Genomic DNA, 23644 nt, shown 5'->3' with positions numbered 1-23644 from the left:
TCAATCAATAAATAATTTTTTAAAAGTAGATTGCTTGGAATTCTCACATTATCAATATTTTGTGCATAGGCATTGAATGCCTTTAAAAATTTCTATTGTGGTAAACCATACATAACACCAAATTTCCCATTCTTAACAATTTTTAAAGGTATGGTTTTGTGGTGCTATATAAATACACACACACACACACACACACCACTTCACATTCATGTGAAGCCTTCAAAAAAAAAAAAGACTGAGTATCCTTTTCTTCTGATCAGCAGCAAGATAATTTATATAATCTTATAAACACTAAGTTGCTCTCTTCTCTCAAATAAAAGTTTAAAATTAAGATGAAACACAGTAAGAAAAGAACTTCAAGACTGACAAGATTTTGGCTTTGAATGAGGAGCCAAAATTTCAACTCAGACTCCGAGGAGGTAAAAATATTTTCTGGAGGCACTGAAAGCTGAGAATTACAGAGTGGTTAGAAATGAAGAAGCTCAACAGATTGAGGGAAAACTGGGAATAAGCTCACACTTGTTGGCTTTTTAAGCAAATGCTGTCATACAAGATCCTTCATTCAATCTCCTCAAGGAATTCATCCCCAGCCCCGTTTTCCAGCTTATTCTGATGGAGAAAATTTGCAGTATGTCCCCAGAGTGAATGAGTAGGAGAACCCAAATTCAAGCTCATAATGGTGGAATTCAACTTCTATGCTTGTTGAACTCTGCTCTATAGTCTTCTCCTATGAAGACAAGACTGATATCTCTCATGTAACAATGAATGTCAGTGGAAGTCTGTTTCCAATATCACTTGATAGTTACTCCCAGGACACTTTCCTTACCTGCCTTGCTCCTTATGTAAGTAGCTAGACCTTAAATAATCATTTCCTCTGGGGAAGAATGAGACAAAGCAGAAAGCTCAGGAAAAATAGGTCTCCCTGCCTTTTGTGTCTCAATACCTAGGATTTACAGAAAGAAATCGAGTTATCCAAAAAAAAAAAAAAGCAGGTAAAAATACAAGAAAATATGATTAAGAACACAGTCTCTCTCTATACCAACTCTAAACACCACGCCTTCCATCTAGACAACCTGGGCTCGAATTAGAGAGAAGTGTAGAGAAAAGCAATGATGATCAAGAAGCAGGACTTGCTGCTCCCAGGCCAAGCCTGGGAGATGGCTTGACCTCGAGAGGGCTCTGGGGAACCTGATTGTTCAGCAAGACCTGTCCATCCTTCCACAAGGGAGAAACCTATGAGAACAAGAAGGCTCTTGCTTCTGACTTTTCCTTTCAGGATTTTATACACTTCACATTCTACCTAAGGTTCATGTTGCACAAACAACATATGAAATATAAAAGGCCCTGTGTCCCCACAAATGCCATGGACAAAGCAGCCCCAGTGGCTCAGAGGTTTAGCGCTACCTTCGGCCCAGGGCCTGATCCTGGAGACTTGGGATCCAGTCCCACATCAGGCTCCCTGCATGGAGCCTGCTTCTCCCTCTGCCTGTGTCTCTGCCTTTCTCTCTCTGTCTCTCATGAATAAATAAATAAAATCTTAAAAAAAAAATGCTATGGATAGAACAAAAACCTCATGACCCAGATGCCTTACAGATGGCGGCAACATGCACAGCCCAGTGATGCCACAGACAGCACAGAGAGGATCATGTGGGACAGTGGGTGTCTCCTCAGACACCAGAGTAAATGGATGACAGCGAGCATCAGAAGGGACCTGCTCCATCCCCAGAACTTGGACATGGCCAGGAAAAAGACGAAGAATTCCCTAACATATTAGTATCATTCTTCCTACCAACTTCATAGAACGGATAAAAATCAAATAAAGTTACAGAATGATTTTATTTTTGCATATCTTAGTTTGTGTAATGAAATAGGTTTTTCTATATAACTGCTTAAAATGTAATTCAATATACTAAAAAACTACAGAATAATTCAGCATAAATTGTTAGGTGTGCAGTTGCCTAGTAGACCAACACCATTTCAAGAAAAGGTATTTATTCTGCACATTTTTTTGAGATACAGAATGTTGTCTGTAATTTTGCTAGTGTGGGGAAGAGAGGCTAAGGTGGACAGAGGGATAGGGAGTGGACTTATCTGATCATAATGATGATCAGAATAGACACATTCTCTAGCAGTTTAAAGTAGAACTACAGAAAAACAGCATGTAACAAAAGGGAAAAGCTATAGCTTTGTAGCTATAGCTCAAGCTACGGACTCTGCTGTTTGTTTAGATTTCATCTGGAATAACTCTCTCTATATATATGATGGAGAAGAGGGGTACTGATTAATTCTAAAGTCACCTCCCTATGGTCTCCCAGATATGTTACAGATACCACTCCAAATTCCCAACACCACTTGACACAAAATCTTCTGTGGCCTTATTAATATTTTCTTTTTTTATTCCTGCTGGTCTAGGCTGCAATTTACAATTAGTGAGAGTAGAACCTCTTTCTTTCCCCATCTACATTCTAATACACCATAGATAGAACTGTCCATAGCAATAGAAAAACTTTCCTTTTGTATTAATGTCTCTTTCAAAAGCCTCGGATTCTGTTAATTTCTGCCAGAAAATAACCTGTGTCTTAACAATGGTGGACAACCAGAATTCCAATGAGCCTGCTTTTGGTGACTCGTGTTTATAAAAATCATGCATCACGTTCTCTTGTGATCGGTCATCAAATGTGACATAATTTAACATGACAGCTCCAATTTTAAGGATAGCATTTTGCACTTTGTTTTCAAACTCTACAACTACAGTTATTCAACAGAAGCTGGCTGACCTCAGTGGAACAGACGGGGAACTGTTCATAGGTTGCCAACGTTAAATTACTGCTGAGTAGCTTAGCATATCTTTAGAATAATTCCTTTTAAAAGCAATTAATCATCATTTCCAAAAGGTCCTCAGTCAAATTTATTTTCTGTTTTATTATTTATGGGGGAGGCATTTGATTGAAAACTGCCTTTTCAAGCACAGAGAGAAAGAGAAATCATGAAGATTTCTAGGACCCAGCAAAGTAGAAGACTGGAGCTTGTAGATTAGACAATGGTCAACCAGATGAAGGATCTAGAAGAGCCACATTATCAAGCTTGTGATTAAAAGAGAACACTATTTGTATTCTCAAATTCGTGAAGGTAATGAATTTGTCTTTGTTCAAAGACAGTAACACTACCTTTACTTTCTTCTATCCACTACCTTTAAGAGGAATAAAATTTCAAACTATGGGAGTATACTGAATCTTAGATGACCTCATTATGAAGGCCTACCATTATTTTATGTAATTTAAGAAAATAAACGTTTTTAAAAACTATGACATGCCATCAGTTATAAAAAGGACCTGATTTCACATATGTTACAACACATTAAGTGCATTCCATTAATTTTTTTTAAGGTAACATTTGCTATTTCAAGTTGCACCAGTAATTTTTTTTAAAGATTTTATTTATTTACTCATGAGAGACACAGAGAGAGAGGCAGAGACTGATGTGGGACTGGACCCCAGGACCCTGGGATCACAACCTGAGCCTAAGGCAGACGCTCAACCACTGAGCCACCCAGGTGCTCTTTTTGTTTTTTAAGATTTTATTTCTTTACTTGAGAGACAGGGAGAAGCAGACTCCCCACTGAGCAGGGAGCCTGATGTGGGGCTCAATCCCAGGATCCTGGGGACTGAGCTACTCTCTTTAGAGGCTTTTAGTGTATATGTTAGTTTTCTCTGTGAGGAGAAAGAAAATCCAAAAATGAATCCTTATGAAATCCTTGGTTTTAATATATACTCTATGACTTTAGTAAAACTCTGACACTATTAAATGTAAAAAAGCTCCATTATTGGAAATATACTATATAAAACTGTTAATTTTTGCTTGAAGGTGAAAATACTGGGTTAAAAAAGCAACAGTAAAAAAATAAAATAAAATAAAAAAGCAACAGTAATCAACAGTCTAACCTAAAAACTCCCCTTTGTTAAGTAATTGTTTTGTTCATTCATTTATTTATCCATTCATTTGCTGAACAAACATTTGTCAACCCTTAGGTATAGTTAAAGTGTAAGGACTTCATAGAACTTTGTATTTTGAATGCAAGGGTATAAATAGACTTAGCTTTTCTTGGTGTAAATTCTGTCTTTTCAGGACTATTCATTTTGCTAATTTATTGTGCTTTTCTCTTTTAAATAAAAGGATAGGCAAATTTGGGGTAATAGCACAGAAGTGCATAAGAAAAAATAGTAGTGATCTGAAAAGAGGATTGAATGTTTTAAATTTTGCTTCAAACAAGAGAAGCTTCTCCAGGCTATAGAACAAATTTTCCTTAAGACACATTTTTGTATACCTACAGCCATTTGCATCCACAATAAATGTTGATGTGGAAGTGTTACAGTTTTGTTTTAGTAAATTGCATGAGTAATTGTCCCCCTAGCACTTGCTAAGTTGATGCTTCCTTTTTTAATGGCTGTAATATATTTGTAAACATGTTTCTTAACTTACTTGAAAACATGTTGGTTCCATCTCATTTATTTGCAGACAACTTACTGTCTGTTGAATGTTTAGCTTCTTTTTTTCTAATGACTCCTTTGAAATATTATTTTAATGAACCTATGAAACACATCATTGTATTCTTTATATTGTGGTTGGACTGCTAATGAGACTCATCCATTAAGTAAATGGCTTTGTAGGCAATGCAAATGTAATAAATAAAGTTAGTCTGTTCTTCTTTACTACTTTTCTGCTGATGGGCATACCACATGCTGAGAAGGTAATGTTTCATGACCAAAACAGTTCAGTTGGTAGGCGGATTGGGAATCTTTCCATTAAAAAAAAAAAAAAAGAATCATAAAAGCATACTTGCAACTCCAACTTTTTTTTATCAAATCATAAGACAATGTATTTTTAGTGCAGGCATTATATTTCAAGACGGTATGCTTTATAGAAGGAATTATTATATGATTCACAGAAGAAAAATGCTTCCCTGTAAATAGAAAAAAAAAAAACTACTTAAAATTTTTTTCTAGGAAAATAACATCAGTAAATGGATTGCACCAAAAACAAAATTCGGGTCCTTTGTGATTTGCTCTTTTTATGGACTTGGTTTTCTGCCTTAGCAAAAGGAGATACAGGTATCAAAAATGATACCACACGTATTACTTTCCTGGGACCACCAATTCCACTTTGGGCTCCCATGTTTTTTCATTGTTTGCAGTAAAATTTTTACAAGCATTTATTCTTCAATATTTCATTGATGAGAGCCATTGCTGTATTTATTTATTTTCACATTTGTAATGGAATAGTTTTGCAGGCTTATGGCTATTTAGATTGGTGAAAACAAGACGGCATTGCCAGCTGGTTATTTGTCTACTACTATGCATAGGATAGACTGGCTGAACTGGCAAAATTTCTAGATCTTTACAGTTGTCAAGGATATCAGCCTCTAAGAACAAAAACATGAAATGATGAGCATTTTCTGGGGTCCTCTCAAAGGAATCACTGTGGGTTTGGGCACAGACAAAGGTAAATGCTTGCAGAGAATAGGCATTTCTTCTCTAGCCAGGAGAACCTTTTGCTTTACATCCAATGTCCCAGGGGTTGATTTGGTGGGAATGAAATTTAAAAGGGAGAGAGATAAGATCAAGTTTACACAGCAACAGAACTTGAAAGACTGGTCTCAGCTTTGGGAGCCATTTTCCAATCAAGAAATTACTGATGCAAGGGGACCTGGGTGGCTCAGTCTGTTGAGCATCTGCCTTGGGCTCAGGTCATGATCCCAGAGTCCTGGGATAGAGCCTCCAGTCAGGCTCCCTGCTCACAAAGAGCCTGCCTCTCCCTCTCTTTCCTGCTCATGCTCTCTTGCTATTTCTCTCTCAAATAAAATCCTTTTAAAATATTCTAAGTCGGGATCCCTGGGTGGCGCAGCGGTTTAGCGCCTGCCTTTGGCCCAGGGCGCGATCCTGGAGACCCGGGATCGAATCCCACGTCGGGCTCCCAGTGCATGGAGCCTGCTTCTCCCTCTGCCTGTGTCTTGCCTCTCTCTCTCTCTCTCTCTCTGTGACTATCATAAATAAATAAAAAATTAAAAAAAATAAAAATAAAAATAAAAATAAAATATTCTAAGTCAAATTAATAATACCATCTCTCTCCTTTTCTGCAGATATGGTTAGATCAGACCTGTCTTTGGTCTGCTACTTGAGATAAACAGCTTGCACCAGAATGTAAAGAAGGCATTTCTTCTTTCATTTTGAAAAGTTAAGTCTCGGGATGGCTGGGTGGCTCCGAGGTTGAGCATCTGCCTTTGGCCCAGTGTGTGATCCTGGAGACCTGGGATCAAGTCCCACATCGGGCTCCCTGCATGGAGCCTGCTTCTATCCTCTGCCTGTGTCTCTTCCCCACCCCCTGTCTCATGAATAAATAAATAAATAAATAAAATCTTTTTTTTAAAAAGTCTGATTATGAAAAATAAGCATCAGCCAAACTAAACAATGTGCCTTGTGAGGTAGTTGATTTCAGGCAAACTCCTTGTATTAATTACCTATTACTGTCTAATAAATTATGCCAAACTTGATAATGTAAAACAGCACACATTGTTTATCTCAGTTTATGTGAGCCAGGGGGGCTTAGGTGGGCTTCCTGCTTCTGAGTTTTACCAGGGCTATGTTCCAGGTTTCAGTCAGGGCTGTGGTCTCATCAGCAGCTGGACTGGAGAAGGATCCACTTCCAAATTCCATCAGGTTGTGGACAGAATCCATTCCCTTGAAGCTCTAGGATTCGGGGAAGCTCACTTTTTCAAAGCCAGTAAGGAAGAGAGAGGCAAAAGGGTCTCATAGTAAGGTGGTGTCTTACATAACATATAGTAATAATGATGTAACAGCCCATCACCTCTGCATGTTTTCTAGAAGCAAGTCACAGGTTCTTCTTTCCCACAAGAGAGGGGATTATACAAAGTGTGAATACCAGTGGGCAAGGTCATGGATATTATCTGTCCACCACATTTCTTATCTGTTTTTGGAGTCCAAGAATAAATTGATTGAGGAGAGTGGTAATATTTCTGAACCATACCTTAAGTAGCACTATTGGTGGAATCCAGTGAGGAAGAAAGAAACATTTCTTATTTCCTCTTAGCTTGACAGGAACAAAGGTGACACTATCTTTTGGAGTATGCAGATGATTAAATGTGTGTTTTACTTAATCTACACAGTGATTTTTTTAATTGTGACATCATTTAAAATTTTGGAATAATAAGTAAAAGTTTCTATTTGTGGTTCCATTTTTAAAAACAGAAAGCTCTAGTAGCCTGGGTGTCTACCTTCCTGTATAGAAAAATTGGCTAGAGCTTAATAGAAGAAACCCAAATTTTATAGTTGGGTTTACTGAAATCTCGACTACTCAGAAACCAAATGCACACTTACTCTGAGATCTGGCCTGTTCTATTCATTTATTATATCTGCTCTTGTTTCTTCAGGCATTTGAAATAGACATCTTCAGGATCATTGGTTATCTAGTACCAAGCGGCATGGTTATTTTTACTGTGTCCTTAATCCCCCTGCTATAGTTACAGTAATGTGTACTATAATAATCTATTAGTTTTACTTCTATAGAACATAATCATTACAGCCTTTTCAGATGAGTGGCTACCACACCAAAACCAACTCTCTCCTGTTCTTTTATCTGAACGATAGCTTTCAGTACCTTAGTTTCAGCCACTACAGCTCCATGGATAGACAAATGAACTAGCGAATTGTAAATACTTGAGAGAACAGATGTCTACATAACTAGGTCTTATCCTCAGGAAGCTAATAATCTGGAAAGGAATATATGACATTAGGCATAAACATGTCAGTAATATATAATTTGCAACATTTTATCTTATTCATTTAGCAATCAGATTTACTTTCTAATACCTATTTTTATAAATTTACGAATTTATATGTTTTATATAATTTTTACTGTTATTTTTTTTTTGGAAACATTGACCAAGTTGTGATGAAGTTTAAATGAAAAAATTGATTTTTGAATAATTGTCTTTGGCTTTTTTCTCAAGAAGCTGTATTTGCTGAAATTTATAGTTTATGAACAAACTTCAAAATCCTGGTATGTGTGGCTAAACTTTGCAATCTTTTTTTCTTTGGTGGCTTTTATTTTTACTATTTTTTAAAAATTATTTATTTATTTGAGAGAGACACACAGTGAAAGAGAGATCATGAGTGGGGATACGGAGCTCGATCCCAGGACCTGAGCAGAAGGCAGATGCTTAACCAACTGAGCCACCCAGGTGCCCCCTCTTAGAATTTTGTCCAATGATACAAGCAACAGGATGGAGAAGGGTAGAGTGTAGGAAATAGGGACTATGGAGAAGCAGTTTTTACCATCTATCATCCTTCAAAGTTAGAATATTTTTATATCACAGTTAAAAGTTATGGGTGAGCTAGCTGATAACAACAGCAATATATGGTGAGGGTAGCAAGACAGAAAAATCCTATACAGTTGTCATACTACTACTCTCCCTGGGGCATTTGAAAATCTAGAGAATTTAGTAGTGTCTGCATTCAGCAAGGAAGCTGATCTTTGTCATTCTCTGCTCACAATGAAATCATTTTTAGACCCTCATTAAAACTACATATTTTCTTTATTTCTCAGTCCTAGCTCTGGTTACCCTATGATCTCTATAGATTAACTAGGTAGCCCATATTCTGAGATGCCTTCCTTGGTAACTCTCCCTCCTTCCCTAATAATCCTGTGCAACCCCGATCCTATTTCCTGCCTTATAGTATAATTATGTCTTTAAGTGACAGTCTTACCCACCATAGTAATTGTTATTTGAGATCATGGATTATGGCTCTCATTTTTGTATTTTTAGCATGTGGTGGAGTACCCTGTCCATAGTTGGTGCTCAGTAAATACTAAGTGAAGAGTAAATAAATGAATTGTTACCCAAAGCTGTACAAGAGCTAAGAGAACCACTTTAACCATGAGGAGGCATTAGTAAACTTTGATAATACTGGCAAAAACACACTAAGAGATTTGAAACACTGAATTTATTGGTAGCGGGCCTAAGGGAGGGGTCTTCAAAGGTAAAAGATTTATACAGAACAATGGGAAACTAAGAAGTTTACAACCCAACACATGTTGAAATTGGAAGAAATATTGGGTACCCACTAGACCCAGATGTTAATTTTTTCCCTATCTTGTTTCCAGCAGTATGTGCATATCATTAACTCATCTCAAACATAACAAACTATGTTTTTCTAGAAGCATATCTTCTTAGGTTCCTATTAAGCTGGTTTTGTCAGGTACCAGGAAATAAGGGTGCTCCCTCTGGTTGTAATAGCCTTGCTGCTCAGTAAGGAAGATACAGTTGGCTACTCATACCTCCCTTGGAGACCAATTCCATAACTGCAACAGATGGTTTGCCAGACAGCCTTAATTTTCAGTAGAATAACTTTGATTTGTACAGGGGCCAGTTCTTCACATTCATTTCAATGGTTTAACGGGATAAACTTGTAATGATTCCTCCTGAAGAAACTTCAAGGTGTTCTTAATATCATTCTACCACTCCCATTATGACTACTTCTTCAGAGATTTGACTTCTGAAGAACATTGAAAATTCAGATGCACTAAGAAACTGAATCCTTTCCCCATTTCTCTACCCACCCCTGCATCATCAGCTCCTAAACATCAAATAAGCCAATACTGGGTTCTCTTTTTCTTTCCCTTCTTTCCAGATGTGTAGGCCTGGTCAGTACAAGACTATAATTACAAGTGGCTACTGCAAAAAAAAAAAAAAAAAAAAAGTGGCTATCGCAAACTATCCAAAGTACACTTCAAGTTAAATGCTTGACTGAATACAGTCTGTTGAAAAAGCTTAGGATCAGAAAGTGTCAAATAGAATTCTTCACCTTCCCCCCAGATCTCACAGGACTCATACCATTAGTGATAGATTTTCTTACATCTCTTTGTGCTAATAAGCCTAAGTCTGAACTACTCTTCATCCATTCAATTGAGAAAAATAAATTATTAAGCATTTATTTTGCTTGGCATAATAGCTTTAATCAAACAACAACAACAAAAAGAATGATGTTCTGCAAAATAAGAGCTTTAATATAAAGAGAGTTTACGAATTAATAATAATAAAGTCACCTCTTCAGAAATGAGATGGGCAAGGGAGAAAAAAAGCACTTCTACTTAAGTAGCTGAAAAACAAATGAAAAAAGGACAATGTCCATAAACAAAATTTTGAATTAAAATAAAACATCATTTTCACTGTTAAAACTATAAAGATTTTTTTTTTTATTATTATAATAAGAAGCATACAAAGAAATAGACATTCATATGGTGATGGTAAGCCTGATAGCTTTTCTGGAAAGAAATTTGGTAGTATGCAAAAAAAGCCTTAACAGATTTTATACATTTATCCTAATTATTCTACTTCTTGAAACTCTAAAGAAACAATCAGATTACCCAGGGGTTTTTGTGCCAGAATTTTTCTACCTTGATGATGGGCTTGGGTAATCTAAATGTCCCACAATAAAGAATTGGTAGTATCGGTAGTATCAAATATACTAAATGATTCAAGAACTACCAAGTTTTGAATAATAAGTTTTTTTAATTGGCATGTGACATGCTCACAACATATTAAGTAGAAAAGAAGTAGGTGGCAAACTGTTTAAAATACAATTACCATTTTACTTTTAAAATGTACATAAATACATAGCAAAATAAAAGTATGCACATTGAAAAGGTATTAGTAACTCTCTGTGAAAGGTAGTGTTGTCAGTGACTTATCTTCCTATTTGTTTTTTAAACTTTTTCTACACATGTTAAGTGTGGCCCATCAGATGAAATCTAAGGCTTAATATTGGGAGGCATAAAGTTCCTACAGCCTGCTAAATACAAACTCAGTTTTAGTATCTCCTAAGATAATTCTTCAAAAAGCTCCAATTCAACCCAATCTCATAGCATTTTATGCTGTAAGTATCAATTAAGATGTTTCCACATGGGATGTGAAGAATCAGAGAAAGAATAGTTATCACAACAAGAATCTAATACCAGTAAAGTCACTTCTACCAAATTTAATTTTAACAGTAGGCCCACATTACAGAGCAAAGGTTCAAGTCATTTAGTATTACTGAGAGGATTAGCTCATTGAAAATATGAAAAACAATTATAAATTAAAACCAACTAATTCAGTCTGGTTTTGAAATGTCAGCAGATACAGGTTCTCTAAAATTAAGCAGGTTCAACTGTTTGTACCTGATTCTGCTTAACTTTACTAAACATGTATCATTATTGTAAGAGAATCACTAGTGTAGTTCATTCCTGTTGTTCTTTGGTTTTCTGCTAGTGACCATAAAATTGGATTAACCTTCGAGGACAGCATGGCAAAGAAAGGACAGAAGGCCCTATGCTCCCTTTTCAGTTCTAGGGGTCTGTGATTGTTTATTCTTAAAACATATCCACTAAATTTATATTTTAATTATAAATCACTCGTCTGTGAACTAGGACTTTAAAGATCTTGAAGCATAAATCTTTTTAATCTGCAATAAATTAGACTCTCTACATTTGTTAATAATTCAGCCAAACTAAATAATGGTAAATTAGTCATTTTGTGTGTCAGATACAACACACACGCATACACAGAATGATTATTTGTTCTCAAAGGATTTTGTTATAATCTCAATTCACTTGTCATGTAACACTGGAACAAAATGGTTACACTAATTACCCAAAATCAAGTTTCACTTCTCAATGTATAAGTGTTCCATTTTATTCTATAAATTCTTAGCTGTCACGGAGTCAGAAAATTATTACTGTCATCAATAGGAAGACTGTTTTAGTGGTGCAGATGGCTGTCCTTTTATAGGCCAACTTAATGACTTGTTCTTATCTAATCTGTCATCTGTTATTTAGTTGTCATTATGAACTTTTTGGGTTTCATATCAATCAATTCTTCATGTTTACTAAACAGATGGCTTTATTTAAAAAAAAAAAAAAAAAAAAAAGGAAAGCAAGAAAATAACATTAAGTGGTTTCAAAAAAACTCCAAAGGCTACATACACTTTTTAGTGTATCTAAATGAAATTAAAAAACTGTTATTAAAAAAAGTAAATTTGAAAGCAAACTGAAATAGATCTTAAAACTCAATGGACATGCAAAGAAACAATCAGGAACAGCAATACACAAGTAGAATTACTTGAAAATAGGGTAAGTTTTTCTTCCAATTTTTAATACAAAATGTTTTAAAAATCTATCCTGACAAATAGGGATGACAAGTGTCAACAGATATAAATCACTGATTCAGAGGCTCTTATGTTGTAATTCACAGGTATACATCCTTTGTTGTAATCTTTTTTAGAAGGCAGATAATCATGTACTTTCACTGAGTGAAAATCACCCCTTGTCTTCGTCATCCTGAAGGTATCTTTGTTTAATCACTGAGTTATTATCAAATTGATGCTTCAATTCAAGAAACAAAATGGTAAATTTAAATGACTTACATCAATAAGATTAAAGTTCAGGAAACATAGGGCACTGCATCATAGAAAAGCACTGTTGGTTCCCACTGTACTAGAGAAAGTAAAAGTGAAAAATTTTAACTGGTATAAGAAAGTCAAAGTGAAATTTCATTTATGATAGTGTATTTAAGATTGAATGTATGGTTCTTTAGGAGGGATATTGATGAACAAACTTGAAGTTTGCTTCTTCAGTCCCTAATAATGCTATAAAGGTTACAGACCAGAGCTTTCTGAAATATGTACAAAAATTTTCAAGAAACAGCTTCCCAGTGTCACATCAACCACATGTTCTATTGTCGAATGAATTGAGTTCAACTGTAGTTTTACTTGCCCAACTTCAATTCTCCTTAGGAGTACAAAATTGACAATGAGGAAGATTGTGAAGAGTCCATTCTTACAGTCCTTCAGAAAAACTAGAACTATAGATGGCAAGACCATTTTTTAAAAAGCACTAATATGTCTCAGTTTATTTCCTAATGCGACAATCATAATAAAATACAAAGCTAGTGTAGATAGCCATCATGCCATCCCAAGATATTCAGAGATTTTGACGGGATTAAACACATATACACACACCCCAAATGAAAATTTAATACCAGATACTTGATTTGAGACTCACAAAAATTTTCTATCTCCTCTTATGAAACAGAAAATCAAAAGGGATGGGATGCCTGGGTGGCTCAGCGGTTGAGCGTCTGCCTTTGGCTCAGGGTGTGATCCTAGGGTCCTGGGATCGAGTCCCACATCAGGTTCCCTGCATGGAGCCTGCTTTTCCCTCTGCCTATGTCTCTGCCTCTTTCTATGTGTCTCTCATGAATAAATAAATAAAATCTTAAAAAATAAAATAAAATCAAAAGTGTCTATTGAATATCAGAAAGCTAGAGACTTTAAATCAAAAGACAGATTTAAATCCTCCAAACATCTTTCCTACAACTTGGAAAGAGAATTTGTACCTCAAAGACTTCTCTTAGGTTTTCAGCTCAAATCCTTAAGGCAGAAAACACACGTTTGACATCAACTGTGTGCCTGGAACTGAGCCAGATGCTCTACATGTACGAAATAGATTCCAAACAGCTAGTGAATGGGGTCCAAATTCAGCAAAGGAAGCTTTTAAAGAAAGCAGTAAGTTGAAAAGCCATATTGTCAAGGAAAGTCATGGAACACAGTCAAGCTCTGGCTGAAGTTGTTTTTCTTATCTTCAAGTCTACCAGTCCATGTTAGGTTTTGACTGCCCAAAATACTTTACAGGCATTCTCAAGTTATCAAAAAACTTGGGACTGCTTCAAATGATCAGGTCTCCTGCAGGCAAACAACAGCCAAGATCACTTTTAATGGGTTCCAACACATAAATAGCCATTTGTCAACAGAGCTGTACACACTATTTAAGGATCAGTTGGCATAAGCCTTCATTCAAAGCCAGAAAGTTCAGCACAAGATAATGTTCTGTGGATGTTATACTTAGGCATATTATCCTCAGCAGTGTATATTTTCATACTAATTACATATTTAATATATTTCAAAAGCTTTGAACTATGGTCTGTTGGTGCTTTTCACAGAAGCAAATCAAACTGCCACCATAGTCCTTGGGTAAAACTATTCTTTGTTTTGAGAATGCTTTTAGTATTCCGTGTCACTGACTCAGTGGCTCAGATGTAAGAACTGGCCTTCTTCCACTAGATGAGTGGCTCTCAAAGTGTGGCCCAGGAACAGCAGCGTCAGTGACACTGAGGAACATGTTAGAAATAGGTCCCCAACCCAGACCTGAATCAAAAACTCTGGAGGTAGGGTTTAGCAATTTATGTTTATCGACATGCTTTGAACCACTGAAGTTTTGAGAGCCACCGCACTATAACCTTCTTAAGGACAAAGAGTCATTCAACTTAGTGTCCTTCACTGCACCAAATAGCATCCTTGACATGATACCCATTCTTTTAAGGTATATATGTATGTATGTATGTATGTATGTATGTATTGAGAGAGATTGAGTATGTGAGCAGTGGAGTGGGTGAAAAGGAGGGGAAGAGAGAAAATCCCAAGCAGACTCCATGCTCTGATTTGGGGCTCAATCTCATGACCCTGAGCCAAAACCAAGAGTCAGATGCTCAACTGAGTCACCCAATGCCCAATGACAACCATTTAATAAATGTTTGTGATTCCAGTTAAATTGAGATGCACTCAAGACAAAACTCATTTTGGGTTATAACCTAAACATGGGCCTCCTTTCCAGCTATTTTGAGGTCTTAACCCCAGAGATGTATTTTGCCAAGGAATTTCCATTCCTTAACTAGGTATTGCTGCCTACTATTAATTTGCCATTAATTGAAACCACAGATAGACCATAATCAGAACAAAAAGAGGTGGGGAAAACTACTTTATTCCTTCTGCTCATTTGGTACAAAGATCCTAGGTGTTACCTATACCCTTGAGAAGTAAATCATGTTAAATTCAAATAATTGAGCAAATATTAGCACAATATTTAGGGGGGAAAGTAATATAGCATTCTAACAAACAGCTTTATATTAGGCAGAGTACACAGTAAAAACAAAAGCCAATTAACACTGGTAAGTAAATTGAGGAAGGATAATAATATAAGCACAACATGACAGGTGTTACACCGCCTATTGCTCATTTACTACTCTACCAGTCCCATGGCACAGCAATCAGGAACATAGGCTCTTGAGTCAGATTAATTGAGTTATGTCTGTCTCAAGTCCTTACTAGTAAGTACTTGGGGAAATTCATCATCTCCTTTGTGTCTGAGTGTCCTCATCTATAAAATGGAATAACAACAACTAATTCATAGAATTGATGAAAGATTTAAATAGTGCAATGTGTGTTGTAAGTGCTGAACAATCTTTTATTGTATATCTGACTTCTGCAACCCCTTACAAACACCATCAGCCACTACATTTAAGGCGTTTGTAGTCTATTTGTCCAAGTTATAGGACATAAGAGGTCATTAAGTCAGGGGTAGAACACTGTCAGTGCTTACTCAGCATTGGGGATGTAATAGATGTCGAATAAGCACAATCCAAATTAGATTGTACCACAGTGCCAAGAACCCTCCCCCCAAGAGTCATAGTTGAGATTTATAGAGCAGAGACTTTGCCAATTCACAGAACCAAGTAGACTTGCTTTACTTCATGATACAAAAACTAAGAAAATTTCCCAAATACATGATTGCTTTAAATATTAAATTATCTTTTCCAATGACTCCCAGTGATCCTTCCTTCTGATATTCAAGTCCTCGTGTAATTCCCACCCTCTGATTATGGCCTAGACCTAGTAACTCACTTCTAAAGAAAGAAGAATTATGATACATTACTTCCAAAATAAGTTGTCATACTGCATGTAGCCCTAGGTAGATGTTTCTGACAAGGAATTGATGGGTCCAGTCAGCAAGGGCCTAAGGTAAGGTTTTACAGGATGCAACTACCAGGGGCAATGTGGTCCTTGTTTGGATACTGATGAAAATACACCAGCTGTGAAAGACATTTCAGGGTCAATTCAAGAGATATAAATGTTAACTAGGATCATATAAAATCACAATTAATGAAACAGAAAGGTAGAGACTATTGACTAGGGGGAAAAAAAGGCAGGTTCAGAATAGCATGCTCATTATGATTATGATCTCATTTTGTTAAAAATAAAAACCCAAAACCAAAACCACATTCATTTGCGTGTACACATGCACATGGAAACCATACCGCCCACCTTATCACCCAGCAATTCCATTTCTAAGTGTGCATGTGTGTACCCATATACATTTCCAAAGAAAAATGAGTTCCTAAGTCTACCAAAAGCCATTTTCAAGAATGTTCATAGCAATTTTATTCACTGTAGACAAAACAGGAATTACCCTGAATCTTCATCAATAGGAGAATGGATAAATTATAAATAAATTATGTACATTCTAATAATAGAATACCATGCAGCAACTAAAAGGCCAAATTATTGACAAATTCAACAAGGGTGAATTTCAAAAGTATAATGCTGTGGGGGGAAAAGCCAGATATAGAAGAATACATGCTGCACAGTATTTTTGACAGGAAGTTCAAGAATTGGTAAAATCTAATGTATGATGTGATAAGAGTCTGAACAGCTATAACTATGAGCAGCTGAATATAGACTGAAGAGGTATGAGGAAAACTGGGGGAGGATAACCTGGAGCTTCATTTAGATGTGGTTAAGCTATCGATATACGCAAAACTTATCAAGTTGTACATTTAATATTTGTGCATTTGATATTGAACTTTAATGAATTATTCTTCAATGTTTTCTTAAATTTTAAAGAGAAAAAAATCCAGAAGGATTACATCCAAAGTGTTAAAAGTAGCAATTTCTGGGTGGCAGGAATATGATGTTTTGATTCTTTTTGTGTTGCTTATCTATATGTTCTAATTTTCTACAATACATAAGTATTATTTCTATAATAAAAGGTTATATTTAAACTGAAAAAAAAAAAAGATTTTCCCAATTCAGTGACAACCTCACCTGTTTTCAACCATAACAACCCATTCATATCACTTGTCTTTAACCAAGCAGGCAGAAGAAAAGCTTCTAGTTTTTATCACTAGTGACTTATCTTTTTCTTGAAATATTATGAAATTTCAGAGTTCTCCAGACAAATTCAGTTCCATGGAGCCAACTGTTGCCATCCCCCAGGTGCAGTAGCAACATACACACAGGTCACAAGGTAATGGAATTTTTTTATATATTGGGTTAGGGGCTGGCTTTCTACTGCACACCAATACATGCCAAGAATGATGGAAAGTACAGAATAGAAAATTAAAAAAAAAAAATAAAAGGCGGGGGGAAGGCAGGCAGGCAGGCAATACAGAATGTAACACAGATCTTTTAAGACAATTAAGGAGAGCAGGATAAAAGGCAGTAATACAAACACTAGGACATTCAAGGCTGTTTCACTCTGAGGAAATGGCAGATCCCTGCTTGGACAAACAATACAAACAGGAAACTTTCAAAGTTTTCCATTACTAGCATCCACCACTTCAATTATATTTGGATATTGAGCTTTTAGAGTTTATACTACATTTTGCAGCCGAACTATTCATGACTACTCTTTAGCATATTAAATAAGTCAAAATACTCAACAGTGGAAGAGTGTAAGGACTGGGTAGGGGTGAGGCAAGATGCAGTCATAGAAGAGCTTCTTGAGAAAGTAGGACTTGGATGGGCCCACAGGAGACAAATAGAATTTCACAAGGTCGAAAGGAAAAGGGGAAAGTAATCCCCCTTGGGGATTAATGGCTGTTAATGGCTACAATAACAACCAGAGTTTTAGATACTGAACCTGAATGGGCAAGTGATCAATTTGGTCTAAAAGGCTACTGTGGTAGAAGAGAAAAAGCCAGGTCTGTTTAGCGTGGAAGTCCCAAGTTTTAATTCTGTTTCTTTGCATCATTTGGCTTAGACATACAACCTCAGTGAGATTTATTTTGAGCAGCCACATAATGAGCACAGAAACACTCATCATATGAAATAGGTAAAGGATAACAGCAATTTCTAGTGGGTATGCAAACTCATTCTGTCTTCCCTTAGAACAATATGTCTGTCATTTTCTTCAAAATCAGCATGGCCAAAGCCAAATTCATAACTTTTTCTTACAAGTTTCCCTTCTCAAGCACCTGTCTTATCAATAAGGCCACTTCATTTCAACTGACTCAAGTTTAGAATGTATGACTGACCACTGCCCCAGCTCTTTCCTTCGAAATGAGTGTCCAGTCAAATTATACCCCCCAAAACTATTCATTTCCATTTCGGTATCTCTATTTTGTCAGCCAAAATCCAAATCTAAGCCTCAATGATTGCAAAGACCTTCCAGCTAACCCTCTTGATTATTAGTTTTCCTCCCACCAATTCATCCTACATTGCACTGCCTACTGCCTGGGTGATTGGGGTTTTTTTGGAATACAGACATAATGCATCCTCCAATAGCCCCTTGTTTCTTTTGACTCAGTTATTTATTCATTTATTCACTAAATAAACACTGAATACCCATCAAACACTAAGTAGTGTGCTATGTACCAGAAATGAAAATAAATGAATAAATTATGCACTTAAGAGTCCACCCATAGGATGAAGAGGATAAAAAGCTCATAGACATGATGCCATATCTGGCAGCACCTCCACAGAGATAAAAAGTATTTGTGAAGCAACAAAGAGGAGAAAGGCACTCTTTACCTTTTTAAAGGTAGAAACCAAAAAAACAAACCCTGTATTTCATTCATAAAAGACACTCCTCTGAGGAGGTGAAATGGCATCACGGGGGCAGTGTGTGTCATTAATTACCCAGGATGCAAAGACATCTGATGAAGCAACTGAAACAAAAAACCAGGTTCTTCACAGAAGATGCAGTAGCAACGGTAAAGAGCTCCCCTAGACAGCTCTCAACTGGATCTGCTCTTAAAGTTGAAAGGTAGAGAGATTTGAAGATCAAATAAGACATCGGAAGCAACACAGTATTACAGCCACTGACGCTCCCCGGGGGGGGGGGGGGGGGGGGGAGAAAAACAAACAGAGGGGGAGAGTTTGAAGCCTCAGTGACAGTGAACACAGAACTTAACTACTTTTTGGGATGCCTGGGTGGTTCAGTGGTTGAGCATCTGCCTTCCACCCCAGGGTGTGATCCTGGAGTCCCAGGATCGAGTCCCACATCAGGCTCCTTGCAGGGAGCCTGCTTCTCCCTCTGCCTATGTCTGCCTCTCTCTCTCTCTGCCTCTCATGAATAAATAAATAAAATCTTAAAAAAAAAGTCTTTAAAAAAAAAAAGAATTTAACTACTTTTCAAAGAACTATTCTTCTCATAACCTCTTCTGACCTTCATAAAGAACAGCAGAAGGAGAACAATGAGGTTTAATGTTAACCTCATACCAAATCTCACATGGACCCAACCATGGGAAAATAAAATCCTGAGGCCTATTTTATTCTATTCTAAAAGCAAGGGACACAGGTCCACCGAAGACCTGCAGCATCATGCAGCAGCATTCAACCAGCTTGTTGGCAAGTGTCCTAACACAGGTGCCCCGAGTCAGGGATTGAAATAGAGATCTACTATTCCAAAGCTCAACACATGTCAGATACAAAAGCTTTTCTGTATGGGGGGGGTGGTGGTGGTGGTGGTGGTGGTGGTGGTGGTGGTAAACTATTGTCTTTTAATTTCACTTTCAGAACAAATTAATCTATCTTACCATACTCGGTGTGCATGTGTGTGTTTCTATTACTAATGATCCTACCAGATGTGTACTGTGCGCTCACCAGATAAAAACAGGGCCTTCCTTACCTGTGTTACATCACCTGCGGTGCCTGGCATTTAAGTGTTCAATTAATCATGGCAGAGTAATGACACGTATATCCTACACAGACATATTGTCATTGCACAGCTAAATGAGGCTGAACACCTTACCTACTCAATAACACATCCAGTTTTGTTAACTCTTCTGAGACTCAGTTTCTTCATCAATAAAATGTGGATCATGGTGCTTTCTCCACAAGGTAATAATGAGGTATAGACAGGATAAGTTAGACAAAAATCTTAATGAGCCTTTAACAAAGGGCCATAAAATTCCGATCAAGAGCAAAAACAAAACAAACAACCCATTTTCAAGAAATCAGAAGTTACACAACAGTGACTATAAATACACAGAACCTCGGGAGGCTCCCCTAGCCTCACAGAAAGCTCCTTCAACTTCTTTGGGTTGGGTAAATCTAGGAATTTTAAGGAAAAGATACTGTTTTGTCAAAATGTAGATGACGGTTAGGAAAGCAAGGTGGGTGCCAGGCAGAAGTCTTCAGGGAGAGTGATGCAAAAGAAATGGATGGGAAATCCTTGGCAAGAATTTCCTGCCAAGACAAAAGGCTATTTTTTTCCTCTAAAATAATGGTATCCCTTTCCAAACCAGCAACCCCACCATGATCCTTAGGATCCTTACCACCGCTTTTTCTCCATCAATCTGGCCCCCTTGAATTGTTCACCCAAAGTGATACGTGTCTATATGTGTATGTAAGTAAAGCTTTAAGGAAAATTTATATAATTTTGTGTTCTTGCTTATGAATCTACACAGCAACATGGAAAACTATTTAACATTTAAAAACAAATCTAAGGGCAGCCCGGGTGGCTCAGAGGTTTAATGCTGCCTTCAGCCCAGGGCCTGATCCTGGAGTCCCGGGATCGAGTCCCACATCGGGCTCCCTGCATGGAGCCTGCTTCTCCCTCTGCCTGTGTCTCTGCCCCTCTCTCTCTCTCTCTCTCTCTCTCTCTGTCTCTCATGAATAAATAAAATATTTTTTAAAAATCTAATTATGCTACTATTCTGCTTATATATATGGTAATGAGTAAAAGTTATTAAACATTATATACCTGGCACTTTTTTTTATGTGCTTTATATGGGTCTCGTTTGTTTCCTACAATTTCCTACATAATATATTTTTCTTAGGCTCATAAGTAAACTTGAAGACCTAAAAGGGTTAAGTAGTCTTTCCAAGGTTTTACAGCTAGAAAGTAAGTGGCAATTGGGATTTGATCCCACTGGGCTTTAATAGGTCACTAAAAAGCCCCCAGCTTAGTTAGCCTCTGTCCCCTTCACACCCCCTCCTGCCCAGTCCCATCCTCACACCATTCTCCATCCTGCTCTGTGGCCCTGGAGGCTGATCTCCATGGACACAACCAAAGTTTCCCTGACCCTTTTGGCTTCAGGTTGAGTTTGGAATCTCCTTCAACTTATGTTGGGTGACTCCAGAAATTGAAAGGTAAAAATACTGTTTCATCCAAATGTAGATGTTGGTTAGAGAAGCAAGATGGGTGACAGATTCAAGTCTTCAAGCAAAGCAATGCACAGGAAACAGGTAGGAAACCCAGATTCCACTTGTCAAAGAAAAAAAGGTGATTTTCCCAGAAAGAGTGCAGGCATGAAATGGGAAGGGAAGGAAGGAGGTCAGGATGCTGATTGCTCCGGTTCCTCCCTGCCAGGTCACCTATACCCAGATTCCTCAAAGGAACATCACACCCTCTCTAGACCTCTCTCCTTTGTGGTTCCAATAGCAGCTGCTTCTCCTCTTTTAGGTCAAGGGACAATAACAGCTGTACTATTACTAATTTCTGTTCCTATATTTTCTTTGGTTCCCTTCCATTCAGCTCACAACCTGATGTAGAGTCCCACTATAAATAAACTCTTTGACTCTATCTGATTTGAAAATACCATCTGTTTCCTGTTGGGTCTGGGGCTAATATAGCCTTCCAAATAATGCTTTGGTCAAAGAGCACCATAATGCCTCTGTGCTTTAAACCACCCATGCTCTTCTACAACTCTATGCTGTACACTCTGTGCTGCTACTAAGTGGAAGGCTTTCCCAATATTTGTGCCAGGGAATTCCTACTTCTCCTTAATAACTTATCATAACAGCTCTTTTGATCCCACCATTGGCATAATTAAGGCTTCTTCTATCATACTCTATTGGCATTTACAACTTCGAGAACACATCATATTGTATACATATGAGGAACAGGCAAGCTTCAACATCTACCACCAGGTACCCTAGGTAAAAACATGAGCACTGAATGTTTGAATGACTCTAGTACTTTGCTACATACTTTCTTTATTCAGTTCCTCCCAAGAAATCCATCAGACTACTGGCATTTCATTTAACAACATGGAGGACCACGCATCTTTAACCAAAGCATGAAATACTGAGAGCTCTGAAACTGGAATCACTCTTAGAAACTAAAAACCAACATAAAGCTTTATTTAAAAGCATATGGGGCAGCCCGGGTGGCTCAGTGGTTTAGAGCCGCCTTCGGCCCAGGGCATGATCCTGGAGACCCGGGATAGGGTCCCACATCGGGCTCCCTGCATGGGCCTGCTTCTCCCTCTGCCTGTGTCTCTGCCTCTCTCTCTCTCTCGCTCTCTCTCTGTGTGTGTGTGTGTCTCATGAATAAATAAATAAAATCTTAAAAAAAAAAAAAGCATATGAGGGAAGAAGATTTCCTTTGAATCTCAGCTTGCCAGTAACATGTTTTCTTTAATAACTTTATTTACTGAAAAAGTCCATGTTAAACTTTTGAAAAATAAAGGTATTTTTCAGTAGTTCAGTGTATAGTGACTGAGTTTTAAATTCTAATACAATTCACTTTTCAAAATTAGATCCTCAAACTACGCTTATATAATACATTAAAATAATAACTGATTTAAATTCACCTAAATAGCCTAGTGACTCATTAAAACAACTTTCTTTCTTGCTAATAATATAGTTCTCTCACACATAATTCATTTTTCATCTAGTTATTTCCAAAGAAGGCTGCATTACTATCACAGACCCCCTTTTGTTCTGAGAACTTAGGTCATCTCTTGCAGAGCAAGATGTCTCACACTTACGTGTAGACTTTCAAAGATTTAACAACATTCTTCACTCTTAAGATCTATTCTTATGATATGGTTGCTTAGAAAGTTAACTCTTCATCAAGCATTTTTAAATGATTTGATTCTTTGGATATTTAGGGTCTTGAACTCTCAATTGCTCTAACTACAGAACTTATTTCCTCTTCTTATGGAAATACGTAACAATAAAATAAACCTGATTAACAGCTTAGTCCATGCAGCATGCAACATTCATAGATACTAAATGCCTCTTTAAAGGGTACTTAGTATTTACAAGTCATTTCTCCTCCCTCTAATGACCAAAACACTGGTGTTCTAAATAAAACATATACAATGATAGGGCAACTACTTCCTTGCCAAAGAATGGCTATGGCTTTCCATTATTTATTTTCAGTTCTGAAAATGAATCAAGAAACGCTACAAATCATTTTTTATGTGTGTAGAGATGAAGTTTTGGAAAAGGAAGGGGTTGCCTTCAGTTAATATCCCATAGGCTGAATATTTTGCATGTGATGTCTCATTTTATCCTACAGACCCTGTGAGACAAGGTCAGAAAGGCTAACAAACTAGCTGAAGGCCACACAGTTAGCAAGCATCTGAGTCTCTGATGCCCAGTCTCAGGTTCTTGCCATTATATCATGCTGCCTACCCACATACGCTGAGGCTACACATAAGTGAAAATATCCACATGATAGATTGAACTTGCCATTCTTCTTTACCCTATTATGTTTGCTCTCTAAGGAGAGTGAGGGAGGAGGA

The 23644-nt window shown here is 37.2% G+C and overlaps 1 protein-coding gene and 2 long non-coding RNA genes across 20 annotated transcripts in view; 1 reads left to right on the top strand and 2 right to left on the bottom strand.

The window, feature by feature from the left end:
* Nucleotides 1–23644, bottom strand: part of FHIT (fragile histidine triad diadenosine triphosphatase) — a 1383460-nt gene that overhangs the window by 590736 nt on the left and 769080 nt on the right. The gene's annotated exons all lie outside the window — the stretch shown is intronic.
* LOC144289828 (uncharacterized) overlaps nt 1–23644 on the bottom strand; it is a 266351-nt gene that overhangs the window by 95894 nt on the left and 146813 nt on the right. The window lies entirely within an intron of this gene.
* LOC144291240 (uncharacterized) overlaps nt 1–23644 on the top strand; it is a 52485-nt gene that overhangs the window by 15877 nt on the left and 12964 nt on the right. Inside the window, exon 3 of the long non-coding RNA XR_013358560.1 lies at nt 17109–17190. This is a non-coding gene — a long non-coding RNA (uncharacterized LOC144291240). The remainder of the gene's footprint in view (nt 1–17108; nt 17191–23644) is intronic.

Source organism: Canis aureus, chromosome 19 (assembly GCF_053574225.1).
Source record: "Canis aureus isolate CA01 chromosome 19, VMU_Caureus_v.1.0, whole genome shotgun sequence".
Classification (NCBI taxonomy): domain Eukaryota; kingdom Metazoa; phylum Chordata; class Mammalia; order Carnivora; family Canidae; genus Canis; species Canis aureus.
This window is presented reverse-complemented; position numbering and strand designations above follow the sequence as displayed.